Here is a 10,001-nt window from a genome sequence, read left to right on the forward strand (position 1 = left end):
AGCAGGGAACCAGAGACCACCTGATGACCACACTGTGAGTCGATGTATAAAATCAACTAATAACGTCCATGTTACTGTAATGCAGGACTGTGAATGTCTCACTGTTTGTGTTTGTGCAGGTTTCTTACTCAGTAAGAAGCAGAACAGCGAGGCGTTCAGGTGCAGCAGCCAGTCAGGTAAATATCTGATGGTGCGTTCAGGGTCTGCTGACTCCACTGTGACCTGTGTTCAGTTTTAAAACTTCAACAGTCAGCTGGGAGGAAAATCTGGGACTTTGAGACTCTTTCAAATTCATTTATTTGTATATGTGAGATGATTTCTGATTGTGTTGAATGTAGAAACCTAAAGGTGAAAGAAGTGGGGTTGTGATTTGTTAGTTTTCAGTGTGAGTGTGTCAGACTTTGTGTTTCTTTGTGTTGTTTTTCACAGGAGATGAATGATGAAGATGATGGTGCGGTGAACTATGAAAACTGATCAACCACTTCCACACCAACATCAGCTCACCAGAGAAACGACTCCCTGACTGTTATATCATTAATATCCTCTCAGTTTTAACATGAGTAGGTGAATTATTTACATAAAGAAAGAATCATAACATCACTTTGAGATTTTGACTGTTTTTATGATGATTTTCAGGATTTATGGTTGTAATAGCTTTATTTGTCCAGCAGGGGGTGTAGTGACTTAACTAGTAGCACCGTGTTCACAGGAGGCTGTCTGGAGTGTAAATAAGAAATGTTCATATGTTTTGTGTCCTGAGACACTTTTTAGTTTGACAAGAATATTAATATCTGGATTTTATCTCTAGTCATTAAGATTTTCACCACTTAATTTTACTGTTTTGTAATTAATGCATTAATGCATGTACACTTTTCTGACTGATAATGAAAGAGGGATATTTTTTGCTATTTGATCACACTTCTAAATCATCTTTCAATCTTTAAAATGTGTCTAAATACAAATAGAAATACAGTCAAAGTTACCTGACAGTTCACAGAAATGAAATAACTCAATATACATTCAGCAGTGTTAAAGCATGTGACGATGCATCGTGATCACAGGGTGCATATAAAGGTGGATGTATCGAGGTGTGACGTCACCCATCAGTTTGTACTGGAGCCAGTTTGAAGCATCAGACTGTGGTAGTTGCAGTTTGATTGTAATGAGTGAAAAATACATTTCATGCAGCTTCAATGACCAAAGTCACCTCTGTAATGTGCATACAGCATGAAAAACCTCCAAATCAACCTGGACTGAAGCTCAGCTAAATTAATTTAACCTCAGTATGTATGATCGTGCAGGAAACCAGATATTAAAGTAGATTTCAGCAGAATTTGATGAACACATCTTTGCGTTGGCGTCTGTTCCTGTGAACTTCTTGTGTTTCTGATTCTTATCTGGTCATCATTAGACTTGCAGAGCTCTGCTGCTGTTGTTTCCACGTTCTCACCAAAACACTTCACCCATCTTTTATTCATCAGATAAATAAATGAGATAAAGTCAGCAACTAAAAGACTCAGACCAATAAAAAAAGGTTATTTTATTTTATTTTTTCCCAGCAGCTATGCTAACACCATAAGTGCAGAGAGTTGCATAATTACAAACATTTATCTTAGATAACAATCTTCATACATTCAACTTCCTCAGTTCTCGTCTTCTTCCTTTCAGAAGGTCAAACATTGACAGTAGTGCATCATGAGACTGTAGTGTGCACAGTATGAGTCTTAATATGACAAAACATATGAGCCTGAAAACTGTTCTGCCATTCTGAAAAAAAGAACAACACTTCACTAATGAGTAATTATAGGCCCATATCAAACATTCAATTTTAAAGTTAAATCATGAACAAAGCAGTTTTCCAACAGCTGAACAACTTCTTGGCACTAAACAACTTCCTTATGAACCTTCAAATATAAATATAAGGAATGCTAATATACTCCACCTAAAAAAGTTACAAGTTTGATAACTTTCAAGAGAGAAAGATGGGAGGAGACACTTTGCTCATTACAGGAAGTAGATAGTGTGTTTCTGCATTTTGAGAGCTGAGAGCGTGAGAAGACGACAGAGAGAAAGACAGAAGCACGATGGTTGAATTCAGAAGGATTAAAAAGTTTTTATTTCTGATTCTGGGGCTTCAGTTTACAGGTAAGATACAAAAATCTTGCTGAATAACCTTCATTTTACTGATACAGTCTAATAAGCTGTTTGTATTTTAACAGATGTCATATTATTATTTCAGTTCATTTATCACATTTCTCACTTAAATTCTCAACAGCAGTAACTGGACAAATTCCCCCATACATCACTGTCAGAGATGGAGATGAAGTTACTTTGACCTGTGAAAATGTGATGACTGATCAGGATAAATGTAACAGTACTGCCTGGCTCTTCAGTCGCACAAAAAACCATGGACAAGAGCTGATTCAATCAGGACAGACAAAAGGTGCAAAAATTGCATCCGGCAGACTGAGTGTTACAGCAAACTGTTCTCTGGTTATAAAGAATGTCTCAGTTGAGGATGTTGGTCTTTACCGCTGCCAACAGTTCGACAGATCAAGACGACATCAAGGTCAAGACTCTCTGGTTCATCTGTCTGTTGTTAGCAGTGAGTATTTACACCATAATGTTTTCAGATCAAACTGTTTTGTTAGAACAATATACTGAAACATTACAATAATTATGATTACAGTGATGAAGTTAATTTTACTCTTGTTGTCTTTCTCTCACAATATCTCCATCTTCACCAGTGACTGAACATAAGGACGCTGATAAGGTGACGTTAAGCTGCTCTGTGTCGACAGATGGGCGGTGCTCACACACAGTGAAGTGGGTGTATGAAGGAAGAGACTGGGACATAAATAGCAGAGGAGCATGGACATTGGCTCCTACCTGCTCAGCCAATGCGCTGCTGTTGACTTCTAATTTTATTTACACATCAATTTATAAGTCTTTGCAGTGTAAAGTCAGAGATCTCAACTGGAGAGAAGATAAGCTGTATAACTTCAGCTCTCAGTTATCAGGTAAGAAACCAGGTGAGAAGATGACGAGCTGTTTAAAATCACTTTATTATTGTATAAAAATTCAACTATATTTGAAGTATTTTGAGGTTTAAATTTTCAAAAAATCATCCTTGTTTAGCCAATATGAGGTTTCTTTATTAATTTCTTCTTTTTTCATTCCTCCAGGAAATGATACAACACCAACACCAACGACGCAAACGACTGAAGTGATGAAAACATCAACTTTAAACACAACAGAACAAACAGGTAAGAAACAAGTTCAAATACTTTACAGATTGTCCCGAACAGAAATATAACAGTAAAAAAATAGTTTTATTTGTTAGTATGTGTAAATGTTTAAAGTGGCTTTATTTATTTATATTTATTAACACTGTGAATGTAAATTATACACCTGTATAAGTAGATTTGACAGCTGCTGTGTTTGTTAGTGTCATTTGTTAAATCTTTTAATTCCATGGCCTCTGTTTCCACAGCTCACATGAACCTGCTTCTTAAATATGACAACCTGCCAAAATATTTCATATGTAGAAAAATTAATTTACTTTCATCTTTTTTCTCCACAGCTTGTGCAGATTGTTCTGCTCTGAGCTACATAATGTTGGTGATGCGTGTGGCTGAACTCATCCTCATCACTGTTGTTACTGTTCTTCTCTTCAGAGCTCGAGGTGAGAAAATGTTCACCAACCTTTGTTCAGTCTGATTAACACAAACTGTAAGTTTAGAGCTGAAATGTTCCTCTGATTTGTTTAGCAGGGAACCAGAGACCACCTGATGACCACACTGTGAGTTGATGTATAAAATCAACTAATAACGTCCATGTTACTGTAATGCAGGACTGTGAATGTCTCACTGTTTGTGTTTGTGCAGGTTTCTCAGTAAGAAGCAGAACAGCGAGGCGTTCAGGTGCAGCAGCCAGTCAGGTAAATATCTGATGATGTGTTCAGAGTCTGCTGACTCCACTGTGACCTGTATTCAGTTTTAAAACTTCAACAGTCAGCTGGGAGAGAAAGAGAGACTCTTTCAAATTCATTTATTTGTATATGTGAGATTATTTCTGATGGTGTTGAATGTAGCAACCTAAAGGTGAAAGAAGTGGGGTTGTGATTTGTTAGTTTTCAGTGTGAGTGTGTCAGACTTTGTGTTTCTTTGTGTTGTTTTTCACAGGAGATGAATGATGAAGATGATGGTGCGGTGAACTATGAAAACTGATCAACCACTTCCACACCAACATCAGCTCACCAGAGAAACGACTCCCTGACTGTTATATCATTAACATCCTCTCAGTTTTAACATGAGTAGCTGAATTATTTACATAAAGAAAGAATCATAACATCACTTTGAGATTTTGACTGTTTTTATGATGATTTTCAGGATTTATTGTTGTAATAGCTTTATTTGTCCAGCAGGGGGTGTAGTGAGTTAACTAGTAGCACCGTGTTCAAAGGAGGCTGTCTGGAGTGTAAATAAGAAATGTTCATATGTTTTGTGTCCTGAGACACTTTTTAGTTTGACAAGAATATTAACATCTGGATTTTATCTCTAGTTAAGAAGCACAGTGTGAGTTTTATTAAATGTGTTTTGCTGCATTATGTCTTTAACTTTTCTCATGTTTTCACTCATTTAACTCCCTTAAATCTGCTTCAAGTGGAAGAATTTAGACTTTAATTTAGACTTTTAAGACTTTCTTGGCTACTTGCAGCAGCTGCAGCTCAGTTTCATGTTTAATTATACAGAATAAATCATTTTAACTTTCATTTATCATTGTTGTTAACATGTTTATCAGGAGTCCATCATGTGTTTGGTTTGAATGAGTCTTCCTGCAGTCAGTAACAGTCTTCTCTTTGTTACATCTGTTAATAATATAAAATGCAAATAAAGAAATGTTTAGCATTTAATTTACTGTGTTTTGTGATTATTTCATACAAACAGTGTCATGCTGCTGTTGTTTCCACATTCTCACCAAAACACTTCACACATCTCTCATTTCTCAGAACATTTAACTGCAAAGATAAAATGAGGAACTAAAAGGTGTCAGATCAACAAAACATCATCTCATCTGTTCTTTCCAGCAGCTTCAGCATCACCATGTTGCATCAAAGTTTGACTCTTCATCAGTCTGTTCATGTGTGTCAAACATCACCATGAATCCTGACTGTTTTCTAATAAACACTATATACAGAAAAGAAGAGTTGCATCATTACAAACATTTATCTTAAATAACAATCTTCACATGTTCAACTTCCTCAGTTCTCGTCTTCTTCCTTTCAGGAGGTCAAACATTAACAGAAATGCATCATGGGACTGGAGTGTGCACAGTATGAGTCTTAATATTCAGTTGTTTGCTTGTTACAGCATTAGATTGATTCAGTTTGTGTTTTAAAGGCAGAAACATATTGCTGACACATAATCAGGTCTCCATCCTACATGTTCAGTGTGTTCAGTCTTTGTCAGGCTGCTGTGACCTCTGACCTCTGACTGTCTGTAGCTTCTGTTATTGCTGATCAAAAAGTTTTTTGACTGTTTGGATGAAAATGGGATGAACTCTGTCAACTTACAGTGAATTCAACACCTGACAGAAAACAGAATAAAACAGTCTGTTTGATTGGTGGGAAAGGCTGCCTTACGCCTCATACACACCCCGCATCAAAATTCCCATTCACGCGTTTCTTTCTTCACAACGTTGTGCCCTTGTTTGGATGTTAACGTGTCAGATGAAGAAGCTCTAATACTGAGAGGAGCTTTCTGTGCAGACTGCTGCGTCCCAGAGTTCAGCACTGTGCAGCGCGGAGCCCTCACCATCTACAGATGATGTGTGTTTCACTAAGTTTCTTATATTCAGTTAGATATGAAAATCTGAATAAATGTACTCTATCAGACTGAGTAGGCTGTTGAAATCACCAGTGCCCGTCTTCAACACCTTCCCTGGCCACGCCCTCTAAGTCATTCATTCATTCACAAAGAGAGAGAGACACAGACAGAGACAGAGACAGAGACAGACAGAGACACAGATAGAGACAGAGACAGAGAGAGACAGAGACACAGATAGAGCCACCGTATGGATCAAATTATATGACTCTTATATAACTTATATGTACCTGCCTGAACTACTGTAAGTCTCTACTCAGTTTATATTAAAGTTCAATTAAGAGAGTGACCCCGAAAATGTAGCCATGAGTTCAAAGAGCAACTGTTTCTGTTATGTGTTCATAAAGTGTTTGTTTCCAGGAGCTTTATGATGCAAACTTGATCATCATTAGAGGATAAAACCTCCACAGTTCAGCTGATGTTGTAACCACATGTAGGTGTAAACACTTCTGTCTTAGTTCTTTAGAAAAGCATTTTTAGCTGAAATAAGGAACCACTAAAATATTACTACATCATTTTGTTCTCAGTAACTTTAAGTTGCACCACATCAGATTCTGGTAGGAGTTTAACTGGCTTCTGTGTTCATGTGTGGCGTCAAACAGGATTTAATTAGCTGTATTTTAGTGTCTTCAAAAGAATAATATAAATATAGCTTCTGATTATAGGAAGTACCTTGACACTTAAACACCACAGCAGAGAGGAGGAGTGTTGTGGTTGTGGTTTGTAGGTTAGCAGAGACATTCACTGTCAACTGCATCAACCCTCTTGTATTTAACATTGAGTTTATTTACATTTACATTTATGAATGTCTCATATTTGCAAAAACACAACATAAACTAGTTTATGCTCATCAGATGTTGCAGTCATGTCTTGTGCACAATGTTTTCACATTTTAAAAGTATTACATGAAATACTTTGATATGCAGCAGTGGAAAGGAAGTGTGTTGTGGTCTTAGTGGTGAGTCTCTGGAAACATTGACCCTGAACTCCTCTGATATCTAATCCTGTATGTATATAGATATTATATTGATATATAAGATTATACAAGATATCACAGATGCTTGCTTGTAAAATGCAAAAAACTGTGAATATAAATAAAAGGGAAGCTAATATGCTCCACCTACAAAAAGTTACAAGTTTGATAACTTAAGAAATATGGGAGGAGACACTTTGCTCTTTAGAGGAAGTAGATAGTGTATTTCTGCATTTTGAGAGCTGAGAGCGTGAGAAGAAGACAGAAAGAAAGACAGAGAAGCACGATGATTGAACTCAGATGGATTAAAATGTTTGTATTTCTGATTCTGGGGCTTCAGTTTACAGGTAAGATACAAAAATCTTATTAAATAACCTTCATTTTACTGATACAGTAAAATAACCTGTTTGTTTTTTTTTAATCACATTTGTATAAAGTGGAGAGGTTGTGATATGTAGCTCAACAAGCTAACAACGTCCTGTCAACACAACTGCATTTCTGCACATGCTCAGTGGCCTCACACACAACTACTGTCCAAAGACTAGAGACAAGGTCTAAGTAACCACTAAGTAGGTTATTAGTGATGACTGATTCATGTACACACTTCTGGGACAAACACAGAGCAGCAAGCACACCAGTTATCATCAGAAACATACTGCTGGGGTCTCACTGGTGATTTTCAGAGATGAAAGTATTCTCTTTGTCTGGTGCCTTGATAAAGTTTGGCCTGTCTGTGACTGTGAGCCTCGTGTGGTTGTAGTGTTCATGTCGTCATATCAGAGCTCTGCTGCTGTTGTACCCACATTCTCACCAAAACACTTCCCCTCAGTTCTCAGAAACTGACTTCAAAGATACAATGAGGAACTAACAGGTCAAACCCATAGTCACCATCTTTCTTTCCAGCTGCTGCAGTAGTTCCTTTTTCATAATCAATAATCTTCACACATTCAACGCCCTCCAGCAGACCTCTGCTGCTGTTGTTTCCACATTCTCATTGAAACACTTCCACCTCAGTTCTTAGAAACTGACTTCAAAGATACAATGAGGAACTAACAGGTCTCAGACCTCTGATACACCATCTTATCTGTTTGACTCTTCATCTGTCTGTTCATGTGTGTCAAACATCACCATGAATCCCGTCACTACTGAATCCTAATTCTGTTTCAACACATATTTTATACTTTTTACTTATTGGACATTTCAGTTATGTGTCTTCACCAATATCAGGGCTCTACAGAAAAAGTAATTTTTAAAGGGGAATCATTTGTCTTACTGGTCATACTGGTCCTGTGCACAGAGAAGTGTCACATGATGAGGTCATGGTTATAAACATGAAGTACTTTGAAATGCAGCAGTGGAAAGGAAGTGTGTTGTGGTTTCAGTGGTGAGTGGACGGACACATTCAACATTAACGTCTACATTCCTTTATGCATTTACTCTTGGCTGATTATAATATAATATCTTATATAGATATGAGATACTGCATGCCACAAAGAGGAGGAGACACTTTGCTCATAATAGGAAGTAGATAGTGTATTTCTGCATTTTGAGAGCTGAGAGTGAAATGCATCATGGGACTGGAGTGTGCACAGTATGAGTCTTAATATTCAGTTGTTTGCTTGTTACAGCATTAGATTGACTCAGTTTGTGTTTTAAAGGCAGAAACATGTTGCTGACACATAATCAGGTCTCCATCCTACATGTTCAGTGTGTTCAGTCTTTGTCAGGCTGCTGTGACCTCTGACCTCTGACTGTCTGTAGCTTCTGTTATTGCTGATCAAAAAGTTTTTGACTGTTTGGATGAAAATGGGATGAACTCTGTCAACTTACAGTGAATTCAACACCTGACAGAAAACAGAATAAAACAGACTAAATGTCTCTACAACATCTTGTAGAGACATTTAGTTTGTTTGATTGGTGGGAAAGGCTGCTTTACGCCTCATATACGCCCCGCATCAAAATTCCCATTCACGTGTTTCTTTCTTCACAACGTCGTGCCCTTGTTTGGATGTTAACGTGTTAGATGAAGAAGCTCTAATACTGAGAGGAGCTTTCTGTGCAGACTGCTGGGTCCCAAAGTTCAGCACTGTGCAGCGCGGAGCCCTCACCATCTACAGGTGATGTGTTTCATTTCGTTTCTTATATTCAGTTAGATATGCTGAAAATCTGAATAAATGTACTCTATCAGACTGAGTAGGCTGTTGAAATCACCGGTTCCCGTCTTCAACACTTTCCCTGGCCGCGCCCTCTAAGTCATTCATTCATTCACAAAGAGAGAGAGACACAGATAGAGACAGAGTTAGAGACATAAATAATGATAGAGCCACCGTATGGATCAAATTATATGACTCTTATATAACTCATATGTACCTGCCTGACCTACTGTAAGTCTCTACTCAGTTTATATTACGATCAATTAAGAGAGTGACCCCCAAAAATGTAGCCATGAGTTCAAAGAGCCACTGTTTCTCTTATGTGTTCATAAAGTGTTTGTTTCCAGGAGCTTTATGATGCAAACTTGATCATCATTAGAGGATAAAACCTCCACAGTTCAGCTGATGTTGTAACCACATGTAGGTGTAAACACTTCTGTCTTAGTTCTTTAGAAAAGCATTTTTAGCTGAAATAAGGAACTACTAAAATATTACTACATCATTTTGTTCTCAGTAACTTTATGTTGCACCACATCAGATTCTGGTAGGAGGAGTTTAACTCACTTCTGTGTTCATGTGTGGACATGAAACAGGATTTAATTAGCTGTATTTTAGTGTCTTCAAAAGAATAATATAAATATGGCTTCTGACTATAGGAAGTACCTTGACACTTAAACACCACAGCAGAGAGGAGGAGTGTTGTGGTTTTGGTTTGTAGGTTAGCAGTCTAGTCTAGTCTTATATTTGCAAAAACACAACATAAACTAGTTTATGCTCATCAGATGTTGCAGTCATGTCTTGTGCACAATGTTTTCACATTTTAAAAGTATTACATGAAATACTTTGATATGCAGCAGTGGAAAGGAAGTGTGTTGTGGTCTTAGTGGTGAGTCTGTGGAAACATTGATCCTGAACTCCTCTGATATCTAATCCTGTATGTATATAGATATTATATTGATATATAAGATTATACAAGATATCACAGATGCT

At 37.3% G+C, this 10,001-nt stretch overlaps 1 long non-coding RNA gene across 1 annotated transcript; it reads left to right on the forward strand.

The window, feature by feature from the left end:
* On the forward strand, window positions 1-548 carry LOC128377614 (uncharacterized). Its single transcript, XR_008323326.1, has 3 exons — window positions 1-34; window positions 120-176; window positions 430-548. It is a non-coding gene; the product is annotated as an uncharacterized LOC128377614 (long non-coding RNA).
* The last annotated feature ends 9,453 nt before the right edge of the window (window positions 549-10,001 follow it).

This window comes from Scomber japonicus, chromosome 17 (genome assembly GCF_027409825.1).
Source record: "Scomber japonicus isolate fScoJap1 chromosome 17, fScoJap1.pri, whole genome shotgun sequence".
Lineage (NCBI taxonomy): Eukaryota > Metazoa > Chordata > Actinopteri > Scombriformes > Scombridae > Scomber > Scomber japonicus.